Raw genomic sequence first — 10,626 nt, forward strand, 5'->3', positions numbered from 1 at the left:
AGGTATTTTAAGGATTGTGTAGGAGTCGACAGATCGTAAATCGGAGTCCCGGATGCTCCGAAAAAGCCAACCCTAGGGCTAGAACGTCCGATCGAGACCAAATTTTCAGGACATGTGTCCTAGGCTTGTTGGAACCTCTAGGAATGTTCAGATTGGAATTCTGAGGCCGTGGACCCCACGGGGTCCCGAGTTGACTTTTGGGGACTTTATCGCTTTTGAGTCCCGAGATATTTCTAAGTCATGCCCTTTGAGAGGAAAGTTAATTTGAGTTTAGGAATGACTTTTAAAGTGATGCACGCACTTTTAGGAGTCGGGGGTCAAGGTTTTTAATTTAATATTATATTACTGAGCAGAGTTTTTAATAAAATATTATGATAGTTGTACAGGCACCTGGGCACCAGGTGACCCGCAGGAGGGACCTTCAAAGGGTCCAACTAGCTCAGAGTATCTGTGAGTGGACTGTTTGTTTTATAAACGTTTTATGAAATTTTAATTTCATTATTGGATCTTGAATAAGTTTTACTGAATACGGCTTTCCTAGCATGACTTGATAGATTTAAATATTTCTGTTTATTTATGTGCTGCCTAGTGGAACATTTAAAAAGGGATTTGGAAAGTCAGAACTGAGGTATTATCAGATTAAATGGTAGCAGGATTTAAGGAATAGTTTTATAAGTAGTTTTATAAACTTTAATCTTTTTCAGAATTATATATATATATATATATATATATATATATATATATATATATATATATATATATATTACATTTATTTTAAGCCACCATAGGTACCCAAGGTTGCCTTCAATATAATAAATGTTGCCTCGGAAATAAAGTTGCCTTCGGAATAAAATTATGTTGCCTTCGGTATTATTGATGTTGACGGACATCCAGTTGCCTTCGGGTAGGTCAGCATGCTTGACACAGCCCCACGAGTCTCGAGGACACTCAAACCGTGTGGTGCTAGGATTGCCGATCAGGCCGACCAAGTGTACCTTGAATTCTGCTAGGATTGCGGCTTGGGTGACCTTGTGTTTCCCGAGGTTTGCTAGGACGTGTCACTCCGGTGGCACAAGGATGAAATTGACGGATTATAAGGAATTGACGGAAACTAAAGGAATTGACGGAATTATAAATGGGTACACCTTGTGGTAGATTAAAAGTTGATTTCAATGCTTTCAATGATTTAATGTTTGATCAAGTATGTGATTGATTATATTTATATATAGATATGAATGTAGTGATTCCAGTGCGAGTATTTATATAAGAAATGATTTAGTTTTTCTAACAGTTTTTACAGTGGGGTTAGTATGTTTTTATGCTATTTTTCTAAAGCTTTGTTTCTGGTCCACTCACCCTTTAAATGTTTTGCGCCCCCAGGCAGTAAACGTGCACAGTGAGCCACCACCGGGCCGAGTCCATCATCCGCTATCTTCCTTGACAAAGTAGGGTCTTGTTTAATTATTTTATACTTGTAACCTAATCTGTGTAGAGCTCTGATATTGCCCTAGAACACTTGTCTAACTGTTAGTATGTAAATTTTTGTATGCTGGCAGTTGGTGTATATTTTTATATGCATGTTTGACAGGTGTAATCTTGGGATTGGTCCAATCGCAGGAGAGACTCTGCTGAAATTTTCAGCAAAAGTCAAACCCCAGTTTTAAGTGAAGCTTGACTAGAAGGGCAATGAGGTCATTTGTGGCCGGCACTTGCCAGGTGTCGGACACGCACAGGTTTCGGCTCAGATTTCAAAGTGGAATTTGGGTCGGGTCCTGTCACCGACTCCAAGGCTGTTGGGAAGAGATAAACAGAAGGATGAAAAAAAGAAAGGGAAATGTGTTGAAAGTTATCTCAACCAAAGTGGTAAGTTCTTGTCTGAATTGGTTTAACAAGGAAATGAGGTGATAGTTAGAGCTTCTACAAGAGCAACATGCATATAAAATCCAACAAGATAAGGAGCCTAATGAACAGAGGATAATGTCCATGGACCTATCCAAATTTACTCCAAGAAAGATGAAGTATTGGGGGAATAAGAAAGACGAAATTATTGAGGCCAAGATGAATACAAGTTCCCCCTACAATCCGGAAGACAACTTTGGAGACTATTATCCAAGCCCTCCACATAATGGTTATTAATTTATGTTTATTTGTAATTTTTGTTTATCTTTATTTATAATTGTCGTTTATCTTTATTTATAATTGTTGTTTATCTTTATTTATAATTATCGTTTATCTTTTTTTTGTGATTGTCATTTATTTTTCTATGATTATACTTTTTTTAAATTCAATGATAAACCATATAATAAATTAAAATCATACAAACACTTTTATAATTTAAACACACTTTCATAATTTAAACACACAACATAATTTAAACACACAACATAGCTCATTGCCCCTCTCCTTCGCATCTCCAAATGTGGTTGATCAAATCATTACTTAGATTGTGATGCACTTGCGAACCACGAACTCTATTATGACGGACCATGTAGTATGAGATAGTTTGTCAGTCTCGGTTTATATCGTACATGATAGTTGGCTCAAGCTCATAAGCAAGTCTTGCTCTTGCTTTTCTAGATGTTTGTGGACAATTGTGTTCATCATCAGATTCTGCATCTAGATCCTCATACTCACCCTCAACAATCATGTTGTGCAATATTATGCACGTCATCATGATTGAATGAAGTTGTTCTTTGCGCCACATACGTGCAGGTCCCCTAACAATTGCCCATTGAGCCTGAAGTATTCCGAAGGCTCTTTCGACATCCTTCCTATAAGCCTCTTGTTTTTGGGCAAATAGTCTTTTTTTTGGATTATCCGGTTGGGAAATTGTCTTAACTAATGTAGCCCAACGAGGGTAGATATCGGGCTCGTCAATGGGCTAGGGCCGGGCCGGACCGAGCTTTAAAAAGGAGAGAAAAAATATCGGGCCGGGTTTTTTTAGAAAATTCAAAGCCCAAACCCATCTCATGGGCCAGGCCGAAATAGGCCTAAAAAATAATAAGTGTAAAAAAAAAAAAATTATTTTTTATAAGGATGGTATGAATAAATATGCAAATGTTTGGTGATGTGTTAAAGAAAAGTATGATTATATTTGGTGGTATGATTATGTTTGGTGATATGATATGTTGTTCGTCTTATATAATTGTTGTATTAATAAATGACACAAATTAATGTGCAAATCATCCAATTATAAATTAGGAATGAGTAGAATTCAAAAGAAACACAATTTTTCAAACATGTAACACACACAAAAAGATGAAAGAGTGGGATTTGTCATACAAGTGATGTAATCCTAATACTAAACCCTTATTTATACATAATTATATATGTATGCGGGCCTAACGGGTCGGGCTTTCATGGGCTTAATCGGGCCAGGCTTCAAACACCCAAGCCCAAGCCTAGCCCAAGCCCAAGCGGGCCGGGCTTTCTTTCGATGGGTCGGGCGGGCCCTCGTAGGCCCATGAGCCCGCGGGCCAAATGATGAGGCTTACAGAGATGCCATGTATATAGGAGTAAATAAAATTCATATGGTTCTTCAAAATTATGTGCCGTCGCGGACACACTAACAAGAACGAAAAGTTTCCATAATCAGGTCCCCACCTACACAAATTGTGCGAACTTTAAACGACTTTTTTCCAAGTCTAATAAAGAAAAAAAAAAAAAAAGAGTTCTAAAGTCAATGATACACGACGATCATGAACTGAAAGGGATGTGAAATTGATGGAAGGAAGAGTGAGAGGAAGCATGGGAAGACTACAAGAGTGCAAATACAATTCAACTAGTGAAGGGAGCATATTAACAGCGGGAAGCCAATAGGATGTAGTCTTAGTAAGGTTCACTCCTCCCAAGTTAAGGTACTTTAAGGAAGAAAGAGTTGCAAGCCACTGAAGGTCAGTCTCAAGAGTTCCAAAACTCTTAAGATCAAGATAAAGCAACCTGGAGAGGTTTCCAAGATTGGGGGAATGACTCCAACAAAATATTTACAAGAGAGATTGAGGTATTTCAGTTTCTCTAGTGATCCAATGAAACTTGGAAATTGAACACCTACAAACAAATTCGAGCTCAAATCCAAGTATTCCAAATCTTTCAAAACAAGCAAAGAAGGGTTGATCTCACCATCAAATCCATGCTCTGTTGCTCCGTAATAATCAAACCAGTCACGATTGTGAAGATCGAGCCTGTTGACACGTCTAGTTATGTTGTTGCAGCCTACACCACTCCATTTGCAGCAATCTTCTCCCACCCAAGACGAATGCCGTCCGAAAGGATCCGTGACACCTTGTTTGTGCTTGAGAAGGGCTTTCTCTCTATATCTATGCATCCCACATTTTGATCATCATTGCAGAAACCGAGTTTAATGGTTTCAATGGATAAAATTCCTGACATTATAATTAGAGAGAGAAGTTGGATATAAGCACTAGCACTACTGTGACCCATGATTCTTATACAATGGGATGATCTGTAGGACTAAAGATATGAGTTTGCAAGATTAAAGAGTGCAGGGATGCCCTTTATATAGGAGTAAATGAGAATTCAAATATGAGTTCCAAGTCAATTTGAGTAAGTTGTGGGGTAAATAGTTCAATCCCACAGCAGTACGTCAAGCCATTCCTTTCATGCATGCAAAGACTTCCAAGTCAATTTGAGTAAGTTATGTTGTTGCAGCCTACACCACTCCATTTGTAGCAATCTTCTCTCACGCAAGACAAAAGCTGTCCGGAAGGATCCGTGAGGCCTTGTTTGAGCTTGAGAAAGGCTTTCCCCTCTATATCTATGCATCCCAGATTATTATCATCATTGCAGAAACCGAGTTTAATGGTTTCAAGGGATAAAATTCCTGACAATATAATTAGTGAGACAAGTTGGCCGGGCTGGATTTTTTTAGAAAATTCAAAGCCCAAGCCCATCTCATGGGCCGGGCTTGCAAAAGCCCATCGGGTCGGGCCGAAATGGGCCTAAAAAAAATAAGTGTAAAAAAAATTTATTTTTTTTTTTATAAGGATGGTATGAATAAATATACAAATGTTTGGTGATGTGTTAAAAAAAAGTATGATTATATTTGGTGGTATGATTATGTTTGGTGATATGATATGTTGTTCGTTTTATATAATTGTTGTACTAATAAATGACACAAATTAAGGTGCTAATCATCCTATTATAAATTAGGAATGAGTAGAATTCAAAAGAAACACAATTTTTCAAACATGTAACACACACACAAAAAGATGAAAGCGGGGGATTTGTCATTCAAGTGATGTAATCCTAATCCTAAACCCTTATTTATACTTAATTATATATGTATGCGGGCCTAACGGGCCGTGCTTTCATGGGCTTAATCGGGCCAGGCTTCAAACACCCAAGCCCAAGCCTTGCCCTAGCCCAAGCCCAAGCAGGCCGGGCCCTCTCAAAGCCCATAACGGGCCAGGCCGGGCTTTTTTTCGATGGGCCCACTCCATTTGCAGCAATCTTCTCCCACCCAAGACGAATGCCGTCCGGAAGGATCCGTGACGCCTTGTTTGAGCTTGAGAAGGGCTTTCTCTCTATATCTATGCATCCCACATTATGATCATCACTGCAGAAACCGAGTTTAATGGTTTCAATGGATAAAATTCCTGATAGTATAATTAGAGAGAGAAGTTGGATATAAGCACTAGCATTACTGTGACCCATGATTCTTATGCAATGGGATGATCTGTAGGACTAAAGATATGAGTTTGCAAGATTAAAGAGTGCAGGGATGCCCTTTATATAGGAGTAAATGAGAATTCATATATGAGTTCCAAGTCAATTTGAGTAAGTTGTGGGGTAAATAGTTCAATCCCACAGCAGCACGTCAAACCATTCCTTTCATGCATGCAAAGACTTCCAAGTCAATTTGAGTAAGTTATGTTGTTGCAGCCTACACCACTCCATTTGCAACAATCTTCTCCCACCCAAGACGAAAGCCGTCCGGAAGGATCCGTGAGGCCTTGTTTGAGCTTCAGAAGGGCTTTCCTCTCTATATCTATGCATCCCACATTATGATCATCACTGCAGAAACCGAGTTTAATGGTTTCAAGGGATAAAATTCCTGACAATATAATTAGTGAGACAAGTTGGCCGGGCCGGGTTTTTTTAGAAAATTCAAAGCCCAAGCCCATCTCATGGGCCGGGCTTGAAAAAGCCCATCGGGTCGGGCCAAAATGGGCCTAAAAAATAATAAGTGTAAAAAAAATTTATTTATTTTTTTATAAGGATGGTATGAATAAATATGCAAATGTTTGGTGATGTGTTAAAGAAAAGTATGATTATATTTTGTGGTATGATTATGTTTGGTGATATGATATGTTGTTCGTCTTGTATAATTGTTGTATTAATAAATGACACAAATTAATGTGCTAATCATCCGACTATAAATTAGGAATGAGTAGAATTCAAAAGAAACACAATTTTTCAAACATGTAACACATACACAAAAAGATGAAAGAGGGGGATTTGTCATTCAAGTGATGTAATCCTAATCCTAAACCCTTATTTATACATAATTATATATTTATGCGGGCCAAACGGGCCGGGCTTTCATGGGCTTAATCGGGCCAGGCTTCAAACACCCAAGCCCAAGCCCAAGTAGGCCGGATCCTCTCAAAGTCCATAACGGGCCAGGCTGGGCTTTTTTTCGATGGGACCACTCCATTTGTAGCAATCTTCTCCCACCCAAGACGAATGCCGTTCGGAAGGATCTGTGACGCCTTGTATGAGCTTGAGAAGGGCTTTCTCTCTATATCTATGCACCCACATTATGATCATCACTGCAGAAACCGAGTTTAATGGTTTCAAGGGATAAAATTCCTGACAGTATAATTAGAGAGAGAAGTTGGATATAAGCACTAGCACTACTGTGACCCATGATTCTTATGCAATGGGATGATCTGTAGGATTAAAGATATGAGTTTGCAAGATTAAAGAGTGCAGGGATGCCCTTTATATAGGAGTAAATGAGAATTCAGATATGAGTTCCAAGTCAATTTGAGTAAGTTGTGGGGTAAATAGTTCAATCCCACAGCAGCACGTCAAGCCATTCCATTCATGCATGCAAAAACTTCCAAGTCAATTTGAGTAAGTTGTTGATCCCACAGCAGCACGTCAATCCATTCCATTCATGCATGCAAAGACTTCCAAGTCAATTTGAGTAAGTTATGTTGTTGTAGCCAACACCACTCCATTTGCAGCAATCTTCTCCCACCCAAGACGAATGCCGTCCAGAAGGATCCGTGAGGCCTTGTTTGAGCTTGAGAAGGGCTTTCCTCTCTATATCTATGCATCCCACATTAGGATCATCACTGCAGAAACTGAGTTTAATGGTTTCAAGAGATAAAATTCTTGACAATATAATTAGTGAGACAAGTTGGCCGGGCGGGGTTTTTTAGAAAATTCAAAGCCGAAGCCCATATCATGGGCCGGGCTTGAAAAAGCCCATCGGGTCGGGCCGAAATAGGCCTAAAAAATAATAACTGTAAAAAAATTAATTTATTTTTTTATAAGGATGGTATGAATAAATATGCAAATGTTTGGTAATGTGTTAAAGAAAAGTATGATTATATTTGGTGGTATGATTATGTTTGGTGATATGATATGTTGTTCGTCTTATATAATTGTTGTATTAATAAATGACACAAATTAATGTGCTAATCATCCAATTATAAATTAGGAATGAGTAGAAATCAAAAGCAACACAATTTTTCAAACATGTAATACACACACAAAAAGATGAAAGAGGGGGATTGGTCATTCAAGTGATGTAATCCTAATCATAAACCCTTAATTATACATAATTATGTATGTATGCGGGCCTAACGGGCCGGGCTTTCATGGGCTTAATCGGGCCGGGCTTCAAACACCCAAGCCCAAGCCTAGCCCTAACCCAAGCCCAAGCGGACTGGGCCCTCTCAAAGCCCATAACGGGCCGGGCCGGGCTTTTTTTGATGGGCCGGGCGGGCCCCCGTAGGCCCATGAGCCCGCGGGCCAAATGATGAGGCCTACAGAAATGCCATGTATATAGGAGTAAATAAGAATTCAGATGGTTGTTCGAAATTATGTGTCGTTGCGGACACACTAACAAGAACGAAAATTTTCCATAATCAGGTCCCCACCTACACAAATTGTGCGAACTTTAAACGACTTTTTTCCAAGTCTGATAAAGAAAAAAACAAGAGTTCTAAATTACAATGATACACAACGATCATGAACTGAAAGGGATGTGAAATTGATGAAAGGAAGAGTGAGAGGAAGCATGGGAAGACTACAAGAGTGCAAATACAATTCAACTAGTGAAGGGAGCATATTAACAGCGGGAAGCCAATAGGATGTAGTCTTAGTAAGGTTCACTCCTCCCAAGTTAAGGTATTTTGAGGAAGAAAGAGTTGTAAGCCACTGAAGGTCAATCTCAAGAGTTCCAAAACTCTTAAGATCAAGATAAAGCAACCTGGAGAGGTTTCCAAGATTGGGGGGGAATGACTCCAACAAAATATGTACGAGAGAGATTGAGGTATTTCAGTTTCTCTAGTGATCCAATGAAACTTGGAAATTGGACACCTCCAAACAAATTCAAGCTCAAATCCAAGTATTCCAAATCTTTCAAAACAAGCAAAGAAGGGTTGATCTCACCATCAAATCCATGCTCTGTTGCTCCGTAATAATCAAATCAATCACGATTGTGAAGATCGAGCCTGTTGACACGTCCAGTTATGTTGTTGCAACCTACACCACTCCATTTGCAGCAATCTTCTCCCACCCAAGACGAAAGCTGTCCGGAAGGATCCGTGAGGCCTTGTTTGAGCTTAAGAAGGGCTTTCCTCTCTCTCTATATCTATGCATCACACATTATGATCATCACTGCAGAAACCGAGTTTAATGGTTTCAAGGGATAAAATTCCTGACAATATAATTAGTGAGACAAGTTGGCCGGGCCGGGTTTTTTTAGAAAATTCAAAGCCCAAGCCCATCTCATGGGCCGGGCTTGAAAAAGCCCATCGGGTCGGGCCGAAATGGGCCTAAAAAATAATAAGTGTAAAAAAACTTTATTTTTTTTTTTTTATAAGGATGGTATGAATAAATATGCTAATGTTTGGTGATGTGTTAAAGAAAAGTATGATTATATTTGGTGATATGATATGTTGTTCGTCTTATATAATTGTTGTATGAATAAATGACACAAATTAATGTGCTAATCATCCGACTATAAATTAGGAATGAGTAGAATTCAAAAGAAACACAACTTTTCAAACATGTAACACACACACAAAAAGATGAAAGAGGGGGATTTGTCATTCAAGTGATGTAATCCCAATCCTAAACCCTTATTTGTACATAATTATATATGTATGCGGGCCTAACGGGCCGGGCTTTCATGGGCTTAATCGGGCCAGGCTTCAAACACCCAAGCCCAAGCCTTGCCCTAGCCCAAGCCCAAGCAGGCCGGGCCCTCTCAAAGCCCATAACGGGCCAGGCCGGGCTTTTTTTCGATGGGCCGGGCAGGCCCCCATAGGCCCATTAGCCCGCGTGCCAAATGATGAGGCCTAGTTAGATACCATCAGCCAAGGAATAACCTAGATTGTATTCATTTCCATTGACAACATATTGGATATGGGGAGACACTCCATTGACTGCATCATTGAACAACGGGGAACGAGCTAGGACGTTGTTATCGTTGTTCGATCTGGCAACTCCAAAAAAGGCATGCCATATCCAAGTGTCATAAGAGGCCACTGCCTCTAGAACGACAGTTGGCTTATGCTTGTAGCCGGTAAACTGCCTACCTAAACCTTGGGGCAGTTCTTGTCACATCTCGGATCGGCTCCGCCGTAGCACGATATTGTCCGCTTTGGGCCCCCTTCTCTGGCCCTCACGGTTTTGTTTCTGGGAGCTCACGACCAACTTCTCAGTGGGTCACCCATCCTAGGATTGCTCTGGCCCCCAACTCGCTTAACTTCGGAGTTCCTACGACTCCGAAGCCAATGAGCTCCCAAAAGGCCTCGTGCTAGATGGATGCGGGTGTGTACATATAAGGCACATCACCCCCTCTCTGTTGGTCAATGTGAGATCTTACAATTCTTCCATTCCCAATGCATGCAGTCAAGACTGCCTAACATGCCTGGGAATCCTCTGCGACTAGCCTTGTACAAGAGCTTGTAAAGGTCGGCCGGATTTGGGGAACGGAGGTAGCATTGACCATACACGGCTTCAATAACGGAACAAAACTTTCGCAAACGTTCAAGGGCTGTAAATTCCCCAATCTATAGTACTCGTCGGTAGAGTCTGCCGAGCATATATATGTGAGCATTCAAAAAATGGCTATTAGCTTCTGCTCTGGGTATAGACTTTGTTGTCCACAAGCGTCTATCTTCTTGGTAAAGTATGGCTCATGTGCAACAACATCATTCAAGATGCGATAGAAAAACTTTCTTCTCATGCGGAACCGCCTGCGAAAGTCCACTTGGGAATAAAGTGGTCTTTCACAGAAGTAGTCCTCCATGAGACTCTTATGATGTTTTTCTCTCTTCCAATTCTTGTATTCACGGCCTGCAACAGAACCACCATGTGTGGATTGTTGAGCATATTGCTCTAGCAAAAATGTATGGTGTTGAA

General features: G+C 40.1%; 1 pseudogene; it reads right to left on the reverse strand.

Annotated features, from left to right (window-relative positions):
- Positions 1–8,202: 8,202 nt before the first annotated feature.
- LOC148292750 (receptor-like protein EIX1) lies at positions 8,203–8,984 on the reverse strand (annotated as a pseudogene).
- Positions 8,985–10,626: the final 1,642 nt, after the last annotated feature.

This window comes from Prunus avium, chromosome 7 (genome assembly GCF_965620075.1).
Source record: "Prunus avium chromosome 7, drPruAviu1.hap1.1, whole genome shotgun sequence".
Lineage (NCBI taxonomy): Eukaryota > Viridiplantae > Streptophyta > Magnoliopsida > Rosales > Rosaceae > Prunus > Prunus avium.